The 15203-nt window shown below is 34.4% G+C and overlaps 1 pseudogene across 1 annotated transcript in view; it reads left to right on the top strand.

The window, feature by feature from the left end:
- LOC150109007 (BDNF/NT-3 growth factors receptor-like) overlaps window positions 1-15203 on the top strand; it is a 233062-nt pseudogene that overhangs the window by 125434 nt on the left and 92425 nt on the right. The gene's annotated exons all lie outside the window — the stretch shown is intronic.

The following is a 15203-nucleotide window of genomic DNA, read 5'->3' as shown; positions in this document are numbered from 1 at the left end:
TGTGTGTGTGTGTGTGTGTGTGTGTGTGTGTGTGTGTGTGTGTGTGTGTGTGTGTGTGTGTGTGTGTGTGTGTGTGTGTGTGTGTGTGTGTGTGCTGATTAACATTTCTATTTATATTTTTGTATTAATTTTCATATTTACATTTAGATTTTTTATATATACATATATTAACACTATACAGTATAATTCACATAATAACAGTATTTATGTTAGATCACAGGGACTGGAAATTGATTTTATTAGCAAATTTAGTTAATTATATGTAATAGTTTTCGATAAGTCTCTGTCTTGACACTGGCTACTTGTCTCCGGAAGTGATGACGTGTTGTATTATGTTGTATTAGGGGCATCCGAATGGAGTCCAATAGCTGACAGTCGTAAAGTATGTGGTCAACAGTCTGTTGAAGGTGTGGACTGCAAATGCACAATGGTGATTCCAGGATATGGAATCTGTGAAGGTAGTGTCTTAGTTTTCCGTGTCCCGTTAGTAGCGTAGTTAAACCTGAAGAAATGGCGTGTCTTTTCAGCCGGAGTCTGTTTCTGATGCTAGGAAAGAATTTTTTTGTTGTTGATCCGTTTTTTGATGTTTTCCATTCTTCTTCCCACATGTCTAGGCTTTTCTCTTCTGCAAGTGTTTTTATGGACGATTTCGAGAATTTCTGGTAACTTGTTTCTAGCCGTTCGTTTCTAGCTGCTTCTTTAGCCAATTGATCCGCTCTCTCGTTTCCTGCTATTCCAGTATGCGCTTTCACCCAGCAGAAATTGATTTGACATCCATCTAGAGTGAGATTTCGAACGAGATTTCTTGTCTGTTCTATCAATGCAATATGGTTGTTATGGTTTTTTATGCCGTCTATGGTGCTTCTACTATCGCTGTAGATTGTTGCTGTCTTTTGCTGAGAGGTGTTGAGTTCTAATTCCTGGAGATATGTGAGTGAATGAACTATAGCAAGTTGTTCTGCTTGGTTGTTGGAACAGAGAGCATGCAATCTAGAACAGCGTTCTTGTATTATGGACTGTCTGTTGTATACAGTGAACGAAAACTGACGTTCCTTTCGGTTTTGCTTCCGTCAGTGTATATTTGGAATTCGCCACTTTCAGAGCTTTCCTTCTCCTTAATATTTGTTTTCTTTGCTGGGTGAGGCCACTTACTGTAGCGAAGCGGACGTTCGTAGCAATTTGGATCGATTTTGTAACTTTCGATATATCTTCCGGAAGTGACTTCATATATAAGAGATAATTCTTGTATTTTCAGGCAGATCGGTGTTAGAGCTGAAATAACGCAAGCTGCCTCGAAATATATTGTCTTGTATCCTTTGATTATGCGTATAGCTATAAGGCGTTGAACTCTGTTTAGTTTTTGTCGGTTTATCTTTGATTTTAGTGTATGTTTCCCTTTGATTTTAGTGTATGTTTCCAGGCAGGTGCAACATAGGATATCAGTGGTAGTATAGCACCGCTATAGATCGTTTTCAGCGCTCGTTGGTCTAATCCCCACTTAATCCTTGCCGACTTAGCTAGAAGGTTTACTATTTGTAAGCTTTTTTCGGCAACATATGAGATGTGCTTATTGAAGGTGAATTTTTCGTCTATTGTTACTCCTGGGTATTTTAGCTCACTGGCTACCTCGAGAACTTCTCTGTTTAGGAAGAACTGTTACAGGTTGTTTTGATTTTTTTCGTGAGAATAAGTGCGTGCGTGCGTGCGTGCGTGCGTGCGTGTGTGTGTGTGTGTGTGTGTGTGTGTGTGTGTGTGTGTGTGTGTGTGTGTGTGTGTGTGTGTGTGTGTGTGTGTGTGTGTGTGTGTGTGTGTGTGTGTGTGTGTGTGTGTGTGTGTGTGTGTGTGTGTGTGTGTGTGTGTGTGTGTGTGTGTGTGTGTGTGTGTGTGTGTGTGTGTGTGTGTGTGTGTGTGTGTGTGTGTGTGTGTGTGTGTGTGTGTGTGTGTGTGTGTGTGTGTGTGTGTGTGTGTGTGTGTGTGTTGTTTGAAGAAACTTCTCATGGCACAAGTATCTCTTAAACAACAATAAATGTCTTGTAGACTCGGGTCAGAAGCAAAGTTATCTATTGTCATGTTAATTATTTTGCCCTGCTATTTGTTCTAATTGAATTCAACATCGATTTTTACTTGAGAATATCGGATTGATTTCCCAATCTGATGTTAATCTTTTCAGACGATAACTAATATATACTTGCCGTTCACATGTTGTGCAAATTAATGTAGACAACCTACGTACATTTTGAAGGGAAAACTTTTCATTTTCAGCGGCACATACAAATATATTTTTACATTTCACTGTTTAATTCCACATAATCTGGGCTGCTTCGTCGAGTGATTAACGTATCTTCCTTCTATCCAACAGGCTGTGGGTTCAAATGCCACCATGGGCATTGATGTTTATAAAGATTTTCAGCTGAAAGATGAATTTCCTAGGTACGAAACTACTAATCCCTTTATTTGAGAACTGAAGGTGCTTGAAAAAGTTCTATAGTTGGTTGCGAGGGTAAGGTTTCCAGATTATCTAACACTTAGACTTCCCAAGGCGATACTAATGCTAGTGTGTACTATAGGATAAGAGATTTTCGTGCGGAGAAAATATATTTCAGTTTAGGTCTCAATAATCCTTATGATACGTTGTGACATCGAGACCACAAGTGTTTTTTTTTTGTCATTTTATCACATTATCATTTTATTCATAATTATGAAACTTATTTCCACAGTTTAACTGTTTCTTGTTTGATTAGTGGCGTATTTTTAACCTTCATTCCAGGACTCAGAATCATAACAAATTACAACTAAATTCTCACGAAATAAACAAACAGGGATCATGTATACAATGCTTTGTAAAAGTAATTTACGATCCACATGAAAAATATAATGAATAATACAGAGTTTTCTGAAAATATGATTAGTCAAAATCAATTGCAAAATTAACATAAACAACTTTGTAAAGTTGTGCAAGAAAAGATACACAACATAAGTGAATCCTCGCATGAATCTGAGCAAGTGAAATTGGGATCATTGAATGCGTTTACTTTTTTCCAATAGTCTTGAAATGAAAGGAAACGTCACAAAACCGCCGATCCCTACAGAGAGAGAGAGAAAGAAAGAGAAAGAGAGAGAGATGACGTTCGCCATTCAAGTGTCCAACAAATATTATGTTTAAACGTTGCGAAAAGTAAGGGTCTGTTTCACCGTATCAGCGTTATGCATTATGAACAAAACAAAGTGATCCCTGCGCTGCTGTGGTGAGCAAAAATTGAGATCACAGGCCACAGGGGAAAGTGAGAGACCGATCACGAGTAATTTCATTATTCATTTGCAGTGAGCCCAGAATAAGTGTTCCACCATCTGTACTATTACTTCATCTTACCGCGCAGTAGTAATGGATACTTCAAGCTTGTTAGCAGCAACCATTGACTTTGCTTTATTCATGGAATAAAGAGACACTTTCAATACATAAATAATAAAAGACCAAATCTTCCAGAAATTTTCCACTGAAGTAGCTGTGATAAAGTGCAGACGAACACGTTATGACAGTTATATCTGCTCTAGAAAATGATGCATGTAGGAGGTTGATCGCATTCACCTTTATTTATTTAAGATAGTCACGCATGATTCAATCTTTCCTGAAGTGAATGATATGAAAATTACTTGTGACATGCAGGTCTTCCTTTTTTATTTTCGTAAAAATTCTCTCTCTCTCTCTCTCTCTCTCTCTCTCTCTCTCTCTCTCTCTCTCTCTCTCACACACACACACACGCACACGCGCGCGCGCACATACATACATACATTTTCTGCTTCTTTTTCTTCCTCCTCTTCTTACTTGCAAATAGATGAAAGGTTTCTCAAAATAAGGTTTCATTCTTGAGTGTTGCATTCACTCCCTACTGTTATTGTGAAACCTAGCTACGACTCCAATAGAAGAATCAAACGAACGCTCAGCTAGATTACGTATCGTTTCACATGATCAATGAACTAAAGAGGCTCGAATTTCAAAGACACTGAGGAATGTTTACCTGGTACCAAAAAAAAAGCACAGTTTGATCTTCCCTTAAAATAAGTAAAATCGGAAGAAAAATAAAGACTGTAACAAAAACACAGCAAAACAAAATCATACAAAATATGTGTTTTGTTGAATGAATTATTTTAATGATTTGTTTTTTAGGAAAACAGTTCCTGACAAAAATTAGCATAAATAAGCTAATTTTTGAACGTTTTAATCCATTGGTATATTGCTTTTTCAGCGTAAATTAAAAGATGTTTAGACATAAAAAAGTCCTAATAAAAGTTCTTCACAATCGGGAGAGGACAGAACCTAGGCCTTTCCAACATTGAAAAGTTAGAAAACTTTTGGAAAGACCTGGGTTTTCAATAAAGTCCTAATAAAGGCCCAGGCCTTTATTAGGATTTTATTTGTCTATATTTTATTGACCAAAATCTCTAATGATCGCTGAAAAGTTCAATATTCCACTGGATTAAAACGTTCCAAAATTAACTTATTTAAGCCAGGTCACGAACTGTTTTCCTATGATGCCAAAAGGCATCATCGAAAGACCGAGCTACGGAGACTCGCAGAGTAATACAACTATCAAGGAATGAAAGTACAAACTATGAAGGGATTTGTATTCAGTGGAACACATGCATTCATAGTCTAACGAAAAGAAAAATAATTTTAAAATACTTTCCGTTAGTCAAGAAATAGAACAAAAGCTAACTCTCCATTACCATCACATGAGAATGCCAGAAAAAGAACTCACCAGTACAACTAAAAAATAATAATAATAATTCTCTAAAATATAGTCAGGACGATTAATAAATTCTAAGAATTTTTAATGGATCTTCAAAGAAAGGAACCGTATTAAAAATATCCTCATATTTAAAAGTGCCTAATTCTTGTTAAGATAAAGCAAAATTAATTTTTAAATGCTTTCTTCCGTTAAACTTGGGAGCATTATATTAAAGTAGAAACGCATAAAATTTTTCTTAGCAAGAAATTCTATTAATTATGAAAAAACGTCATTCCGTAGTTCAAACCTCAGTCTATAATTAAATATTATTATTATTACGTAACAACTCCAGGGAGTCCAAAGACTCATCGAGGGAGTCACCTGCTCTACAACTCTACCACTCTACCAATCGTAACTACCTTCGTCATCTACACTAACGCCATCTACTTAGACGTGGGAGCATAAAATTACGAACAATTCCGACTTCCAATAAGGATGGTCTCACAGAAGGGACGAAAATTGTCGTTTGAATTGTTTTAACGTTGAAATACGATTACAAATATTTCAGTAACGTATTGAATAACAAAAATTTAACTGAATCTAGCTTAACGACCATCACGAATAGTATTTTCACTGACAATCACAAAAAGTCTGCGGGTTCGAATCGGCAGCCTTTAGGTTGGAGAGCGGATACGCTAACCACTCGGTCAACCAAACTGCATGTTAATGTTAAGAGAAACACTTATGTATTTATTAATCTAATTAGCAAAATCTGTAAATAAAACTAAATAACAATGAAAGCGATTTTTGTAAAATGAATGAGAAATTTATGCACAAAAGATAACAGTAAAACTGGCTGATGTTAAGTTTAGTTTATTTCTTTATTTAAAACACTCTGAAGCACTAAAGCTACGAGAAGAATGTTATATTTCTGTAAATGCTGCATATTTCTGAGTTCTCTGGCCAGTTTGCTTGTTTTGTAGGATGAAAAGCCCTTATTAAGATTCCTCTTGTACTGGGAGTCCAAGCTATGTTTTTCCAACCAAAGAGCATCGTTTTATCATCAAAGAGCTTTCCTTTAGCTTTAATTGAGAATAAAATTATCAACTGTTCACTACAGCAGAATTGCTACAGTTACAAATTTCGACGTTAAGCTAGATTGAGTAAGAGTTTTGTTATTCAATACGTTACTCAAATATTTTTAATCGTATTTCAATGCCAAAACAATTCAAACGACAATTTTTGTCCCCTTCTGTGAGACCCATGCTTATTGGAAGTCGGAAATGTTCGTAATTTTATTCATCCACGTCTACTAGTTTCTAAACCAGAGGAACTAGATGATCTAAAATAAGATAAACCTATCCAATCTACTGTACTAAAAAGCCAGATTTACAATATTTCGTGAGTAGGAATTTAAAATGAAAATAAATAAATCGGGAACTTTTCCTTAAATTACTTTTGTAGTAGAATAAGAATGAAAAAGATTTTAAAATCGACTGAGATTGCTTTAGCATTCACGGTGCACTAGATACAAAGCAGACATATTTGATTGTCGATGACTCTGGGAGCATTTTTTCTTCACATAAATGTTTTTGCATTTTTATTCTAAATTACTTCCGTCATAACGAACTGACAGTGACGTCATCTTAGTTACAACTTGTTTCATCACAAAGTTGTACTAGCTTCAAAACTATATTTTTTTATTCATTTTCATTAAAGGGAGGCAAGTATAATTAGAACGTAAAGTTTGAAATTAATTTCCGCTTATTTAAATAAGACGAAAAAATACCGAATTTTTGAAATGAAAAAAAAAATCACTACGTGTTGATTATATCTTAAGAAGAAAAGTAAATTGAAATTGAAAATTGTGTTTTGTTCATATGAAGCACTGTTAAGATTACATTGGAAACATCAGGTCCTAAAGAACTTTTTTTTCAGTTTCCCAATTCCAATTAGACTATACAATAAGAATTTCATCAAATGCATCACTTGAATCTCACAATCATACATTTCGTATATTTATTTCGTTGTTCACGTTAAAAAAACTGCTTTCACTTAATTTTTATTTTACAAAATTCGAAAGCACAAATTACCAGTATCTTTTGGATAAATATATTACATATATTACTCTGATTAATGCAGAAATAAGCCATAAAGGGCACATGCTGAGATTGATTGAATACTTCCAATTAGAAATATTAATCCCATCTTTTTTTTCCCAATAATGGGAAAAAGAACATTCATTCCTGAAATGAGGTGGAACACACTATCACTGCATAAGTCGGATATGATATGCTAAGGTTCCTCTATGTTTCTTCTTATTTAAATCTCACCGCTCTCTCTCTCTTATTCTCGATGACAATAAAGAACTGATATTAAAAGGCGTGAGACCCATTCATCAAAATTTGGAAAGATCAATTACCAATGATTGGTTTAAGGTGAAGTAACTTTAATTGTGGTATATAGATTAACTGTTCATAAAATATTGACCTTGATGAGTAGATACCAAGAGTTACTAGAAGCAGTATTGAGTTAAAATTAAATATTTTATAATAATTAAGAGAATATAATATAATTTAAAAGTTATAAATTAAAATTTATACAATATTTTATGATTTTATATTTTTTTATAAATTGTAATGTTATAGGTAAGATTAAAAATGTAAGAATTAATTTTCGCCTATACTTTTCCCTGAATACGACGATGATTATTTTGAAAATAATTTTGATTTACATGAAAGAATTTCTGTAAATAGTTATGGTTTCTATTCTTTTAGTTTTTATTTTAATTCGCTTTTTAATAAACATTTCTCAGTTTTTAGCTTTCTCCCATTAGTTCTAATACATCGTGATTTTGACATGGAATCTTAATTTCATTATTCCAGCAGTTTTTTATCCAATTTATGTTATACCCGAAAACAAAAGTGCGTACATTAAAAATTAACAATTTTGCTTGAATATTTTCTTCAAAATATTAACGTTTTCTAAATCAAATATGTAGCTTGGAATAGTTGAAAAAAAGACCAAACAAAATTCAAAGTTTGAACATCAGTGATATAATATACGACATATAATGATAATAAATATAGAAAGGGGGATGGTAAATCCCTTTATGTTTTTATAGCCGGGTACGAAACTCGGATCGAAATCCATCGAAATCCATAGAGTTTCATGCCGAAAAAACTATCGGCGAGCATATTAACATATTCGCCGGTAAAGCCTTTCGGCTTATTAAATTAGTGATAACAAATATAGTTAGGATAAAATGATATACTAAACTTAGGATATAATAAACTGTTGTACTCGTTAACCTAATAGAAGGCTTATAGTACTGTTCTTGGAATGTAAATGTGTATACTTGGCATATTTCAGATCGTCAGCATACTGGATATTTCCTTGCTTCCACTCGAGAGAGAAAAGTACTTCCCGTTGTCGATTAGTTGGTTAAGATTATGCAACAGGATTAAGGCTAGAAGAAAACAGTCTATTATGCATGTTAACTGACCGTTCTCAGTTCTTCCAACCAGTTTGCTACTTTGAAAAACAACCCTTCCGCTTCAATGTGAAACCGGCAACTAACAAAACTTCTGATTTCATTCTTCATTCAATTTCCGATTTCGCCAATAAAAGGCTATGCAGACATCTGTTGGGAAAGAACTCGAAAATTTCTTTTTATTTTATGTACCATGTTTTTTTTCGGGGGAGGGGGGGAACCAAATACGCATGGCAAGTAGCTTAAACATTTGATTTTATGTTCAAGACTATATTCGAATTCAGTCTCCCTCGTGAGAATTAAATGTTAATATGAACTATTTATAGAATATCAAATGAAATATCATAAAAAGATCACTCCAACAAGACTTAATTATTTTTTACGATGCAGTTATACTGCATTATATTTAGCGCATAATTTTATCCTAGTTTCATTACTTGACATTATACAGTTCAGCAAGAATAAAAGAAAGTAAAAAAATAATAATAAACTGAGTAGGTTTCTAAAATGATAATAAATCAGAGTAAAAAGTTGAACGAAGTTGAACATCATCCCCACAACCTATAATTGGCTGCATCAGGCTTGTGTGTTCACTTTAGGAAATAAATAACTCTCAACAAATTCATTATGAAAACATCGAATCAGAGGAGGTGAGAAAACAGTTTCGAAAACAACTTGAAGGGTTTTACTACATCGACTTTGAAAAAGCTTCTAGTTCAAAGCAACTAATCACATAAAATCTGAAATGAATTTTAATTAATAATTTTTCATTTTAATAATTAAATTAAATTTATTTGTATAACTCAAGTTAAATTGGTATTCTCTCCATCAGGACTTGATAACTTACATTTAGTGCAACACAAAACATTATATACGATTTTATATAATATATAATGTTTTATTTATAAGCAAGTTGGAAAATATTAATTTCTTTTTGTGATATTGATTCACTAATTGCAAACGATCTATCGTCACCAGTATACATACAACTGTCATTAGTCGATATTGAATGAAAACCAACGATCGCTAACTAAGCAACAGTAAATAGAAGTTTGCTTCTAGGATGTCACTTTATACTTTTGGACATGGGCGAGTGGTCTGTCAACTGCATGACCTCTCTGTTCGATTTATAAGTTATCCGTGATGAAAACCAAACATTACGGGAGGAGAAACCTTTTGATTCCATATGAGAGCGGCTAACTTCATATTCGGTCGAATGATCCTCATAAATGTTCTACTTGTATTACAACAGAATTCATCCAAATCTTTAACTCACCTTCAATTTTTCAACCGGAAGTGAGGTATTTGTTGGGAATATCGCTATTGAAAAAAACGCGCGTGTGTGTGTGTGGGTGGGTGGGTGGGTGGGTGGATGGGTGGGTGAGTGTACGGGCGCGCGCGAGAGAGAGAGCGCGCTCTTGTTTATAACTTGTTTGTATAACTTCTTTTCAATTAAATCAACAGAGCATCCTTACTTTGAAGTTTATCTGCCATTATTTAACAACAATAAAATAAAATAACAGTTATAAGCAATTTATAATTTACAGAGAAATACCAACACACAGAGAGATACAGCGAGTAACGATGTTGGAAACAAAGTTCACGAAAACTGCGCATCGGCTTATTCAAGGGAACATCGCGTCGCTAAAACTCATGAATGAATGCAGCATCGTATAAATGGACATTAGTCATACTTGAAAAGCGTGGTATTACTGTATATGCATGTTACATACATATCCAGTTTCTTCGATTTCAAGATACCATCGATTGTAAGACGCACTTCGTTTTTTAGTTTAGTATCATAATCTATTGTAATTAAACAATTGTATAATTCCAAAGATTATAAGTTGCATTTCGATTTCAGATATGTTAAAATACTAAAAAATCTATGTGGATTCGAATCGAAGACATACATACGGTATATGCTAATAATGCATACGAGAGATTACTCTCTCGTATGCATTATTAGCATACGAGTACTCTAATGCCATGCTGCACACTAGAATACTATGCGTTCTACGTTAGAATTAAAAAAAGTAATAAAAGAATCTGTTCCTATTTTTGGAATACAGAATTTAAATTGCAGAGGAAGAAAACCTAATCTGGTAAGTACGAAGTTGGAGTGTGAGGGAGCTTTTTAAACACACACACACCTGCTTGTGTGTTTAAAGGCGGCTTCAAGGAAAACAGAGAAATGGTGGCAGTCAATTACATGGCGCAGCACCCATGAAAATACCTCTAAACAAGGCATAGGAGCATGAAAAAGACATGAATTAGAAAGTGATGTGGTGAGTCTGTAAGAGAGAGAGAGAGAGAGAGAGAGAGAGAGAGCGAGAGAGGAGAGGAGTTGCATCATCTGTTAGCAGACTGTCCTCTACGGCAGAATGACAAGCATCTTTAGAAAGGTACACTACTCCAAATGTATATAGCATTCTAAGGGCAAATTTGGGATTTGTATAAAGTTTATAGCTGAACATCAGAGAAGTATCTTTTTAGACGTACTGTTATGGTTTTTTACATTGTCAATTACTTTAAATTGATTATAATGAGCGTTTTCTTGAACAGTTTCCATATGCCATATTAGCACTTACTGATTAGAATGCGATAGGTACGCATGAACATCTATCTTATGTTAGATAACTATCAATAATTTGGCGTGAAAATCCTTGCATTTAAAATACCGGAATTCTTTTGTGGAAACTGTGTAATAAAGTTAACAGGTTATCTGACAATGATTGAATCTTTATTCATTACTTGGCATTTATTTTTATTTTGATAAACGCTCGTTTTTCAATACTGAAAAGTAATAAACGAATTTAATTCTCTTTCCTCCTGTTTAATTTCTCAAATTGCTCAGAACACACCAAGTATTTTGCTAATAAAAAGTATCTAGACTGAGTATCTCGGTATGGATTTTTCAGGTTCACGCTAGTTTTTATTTTAATTTTTAGAATTAGATTTTGGGAACGACACACGTTAATAATGCACTAGCTTCAGATAACAAGCGGCATCCTCTTATATATTGATATTCTTTATTGAATGAAAAAAAAAGAAATAATTGATAGTGGTTGATTCAACTATTCTCATGATATAAACCATATAAAAGGGAAGATGATAAATTTTGGTATAAACATAATCGATTGGCTTCGATCTCTATTCAAAGAGGGTGTCTGTGTAACATACTGTGATGGTAAGTCAGACAGTTCTTGTGATACAAGTCAGAAACTGCAAAAAAATCAAAGGAGTGAAAATGAGGTAGAGTAGAGTTCAAACATAGCCTAAGATGATTTTAATATTATGATATGTAAGCAGTATGCGAAATATATGGCGACTAAGTTCAACAGCAGTTAGCAATGGCAATTAAATCCTAGGCAGTGAATAAGCTGTCACCTCCTTCGTAACTGGGAGAACTGGGAACCAGGAGAGTGTGTGCAGTAGTATATTAACATGTATTTTAGCTAATTTTACATATAGTGTATTATTATATGTAATTAAATAAATTTTGTACATGATTTAATTAATATTATTAATTCACTTCGAACGTTTGCTGTTTCAGAGACGACCCTGCCGCCCCTCCCTTTAACATATTGGCGCCCTGAGCATATGCTACACTCGCACACGCTTGTTACAGCACTGTCCAAAGGTACAAATTTATGTAGTGGGGAAACTATTATTTACGTTTATATAAAGACAGAACAGAAAAATTATATCAGATGAAATGAATCCTAAATTTCTATATATAATTTATCTTCACGGAAGCATCATTGCAAATATTTTTATCACTTTTTGATTCTTTATTTATAACTACTGAGGAGTTCAGACTGCTTTTCATTTCACTAATTTCTCGTGATCTGAAGAAAGATTATTGCAAACAGGATCATTTTTCCGGAATTTCCTAGGATTTTTAGTCTAAAGAGTTGTCCCATATTTGAGACTCCTTTGGACAAGACTTTTTTTTTTCTTTATGCTTGGTAGTAGCGATGTCTTGAGGTCCAAAACGGAAATTGCTCATAACTAGGACAAGCCCTCAACATGGGATCAGAAACGTTTTTCAGTTTGAAATAAGGTTAGGAAATTTCTGTATAGCTTTCAGACCTACATGGTTGAGAATTGATGTAACACAATAGGGATTTAAAAAAAAAAACTTCTCCGGAAGTTTCCAAAAGTAGGTATACAGAAGTGATTATAGTCGTCAACATAAAATAAGTGATGATGTGATCCTACATTAATATCGAATTATGGAGTGCAAGGAAGTACGTTGAAGATAAACATTTACAGAACATTTATATATTAACTTTAACATAGACAAACGTTATGACTGTGATATGCAACTATAAAAATAAAAATATGTAGTTACTCGAATAATAAAGAAAATCAATGACCTTCTCGAAAACACTGCCGAATGGATAGGCAGAATTGTTTTAATTACCTATAGTACAGAAAAGAGCCTCCGTAGCTCAGTCAGTATAGACAAACCCCTTTGGTCGGAAAGACCTGGGTTCGATTCCCTTCCATGACGTGATGAATTTATCTGGTCTCTTTCGACTAAAGGTGAGTTAATCGATCTCGTACGGAAGTGGATGGTTTTCCACCTGGTAACTCGGGTTTTTCATCCCTCAAAACAGGCAAACCGGTCCAATGAACACACACGGTTACAGTCATAAATACTTATGTCAAGGAAGGCAACGGGAAACCACCTTGCGTCATATCTCCCTAGTAATCAGTTACAACTCTCTCAAAGAGAGGAGGCCGCAGGATTACGAATTCAGAAAAGGCGTAATCTTTTCTCTATTTGGAAGAGTTGCAACTGATTACTAGGGAGATATGACGCAAGGTGGTTTCCCGTTGCCTACAGAAAAGGTTAAACATAGATAAACAAATACTACAGCAACATTTCTGCTTCTTGTGGGAAACAGAAGCATCAGGATCAGGTATAACATTAGATAAACCACAAAAGCTAGTTATAATACAAAGCTAAAGTGACGAAAACAACTCAGTTCAAAATTTGTATAGGATTAACAGAATTATGTCGTCTGTGGATATGAAAGAAATAAATCCAAATAGAAAAAGGGGAATAGAATCAAGCGTACAAGTAATGAAAGAAGGTGGAAAGATGAAACAAATTACAAAACGCGGCTATAGTCTAGAATCATAAAACGCGAGGCAGTTAACCATTAAAATGACTCGTTGTAACGATCTGAAAGGTTGTCGTGATAACCACTTATGGAAAATTTAACCATTTTCCATAACTGCACACATTTACGTCTGGCAAAGTAAATTAATTGCTACTGCTATTCTGACTCAACCGCATTACACTATCGTGTATCTCCTATTAATTGAGTTTGGTTCGATTGGATTGTAACCGATGCATATAAGGCCAGCGTATTACGTTTGTTGATCGCGTGTGCTCTGGACGGTTTGCCTGCTTTGTGGTATGAGCTAAACGAGTTGTTTAGCTCGAATCGAAACACACTGCTTTCATTAATGCTAAACAGTGCATCATATCGCTGTGACACCGTCCCTCAATAGTAATCGCGATCAGTAGATTAGAGTATATTAATGTTCAACTCATACGGTTTTAATCTTTGTTCATCATGTGTTATCCAGTTAATGTTGTTAATAAGCGTAGGATAAGCAATCGAGGAATTGCAATAGTTTGATTTTTTTTTAATTCCTTGATTGCTTATCCTACGCTTATTAACAACATTAACTGGATAACACATGATGAACAAAGATTAAAACCGTATGAGTTGAACATTAATATACTCTAATCTACTGATCGCGATTACTATTGAGGGACGGTGTCACAGCGATATGATGCACTGTTTAGCATTAATGAAAGCAGTGTGTTTCGATTCGAGCTAAACAACTCGTTTAGCTCATACCACAAAGCAGGCAAACCGTCCAGAGCACACGCAATCAACAAACGTAATACGCTGGCCTTATATGCATCGGTTACAATCCAATCGAACCAAATTCAATTAATAGGAGATACACGATAGTGTAATGCGGTTGAGTCAGAATAGCAGTAGCAATTAATTTACTTTGCCAGACGTAAATGTGTGCAGTTATGTAAAATGGTCAGATTTGCAAAAATAATAAAATGCGACTATGCCGCCTTTCAAAAATTAAAAAAAAAAAAATCTTACATCAAAAATAATGAAACTGTACGTTCGTCAAGACAGAGAAATATATCTATGCTTAAAGTTATTACACTACCATACATAAAAGAGGCTCCTTTAAACGAACCTGTCGTTATCTACTGATGTACATTAAAAATGGGTAAAATGTATGGTAGAGATTATTAAATCAATCTTTTGTACAGCAAGTTAAAATAATAGTAAAATTTCAAGAAGTAAGACTAAATTGTGGACATACGTTTAGTATACCAAATGAGAGGCTGAGCTGGAACAGAGTGGAGTTTGGTATATAAAGTTCGCACTTGCAGAAACCACATTCCAAAAAAGTCATTAAGCCATTTTGTATGTTCTTTCACAGGATTATACAGCATCTGGTATTTATACAGATAATTTTGATAGGTTTTAATAATCATCGCCACTATACCAAAACATCCGACTTCAGTATGGACCATGTGTTATCTTTTATCTACACTGTACGTGCAATCCGCACGTACAGTGTAGTAAAATGTAATAACTTTAAGCCCTACTTCTGATATCGATTAAACATAATTATACACTGTTTATGTATACAATATTTATTACACGTCATATCTCTAGATATTTTAACTCTAGAGGAAGGTATAGTCTCTGTGCATATCCATTGTCGGTTGGAGGTATGTTACTCCGACTGACAACGGACATACACAGAGGCATATCTTCCTCATGAAGATATGCGCCTGTGTATGTTCATTGTCTTATCTATCGTTGGCATATCTTCCTCTTCATGAGGAAGATATGCCATGGAGATAAGATCATGGAAATCACCTTGACATTCGGTGATTTCCATGATCGTTTTCTAATTGC

This window comes from Typopeltis vanoorti, chromosome 2 (genome assembly GCF_054136105.1).
Source record: "Typopeltis vanoorti isolate ZY-2024b chromosome 2, IOZ_Tvanoo_1.0, whole genome shotgun sequence".
Lineage (NCBI taxonomy): Eukaryota > Metazoa > Arthropoda > Arachnida > Uropygi > Thelyphonidae > Typopeltis > Typopeltis vanoorti.
Note: the sequence above shows the minus strand (reverse complement) of the source record. Positions and strands in the feature narration are given on the sequence as shown.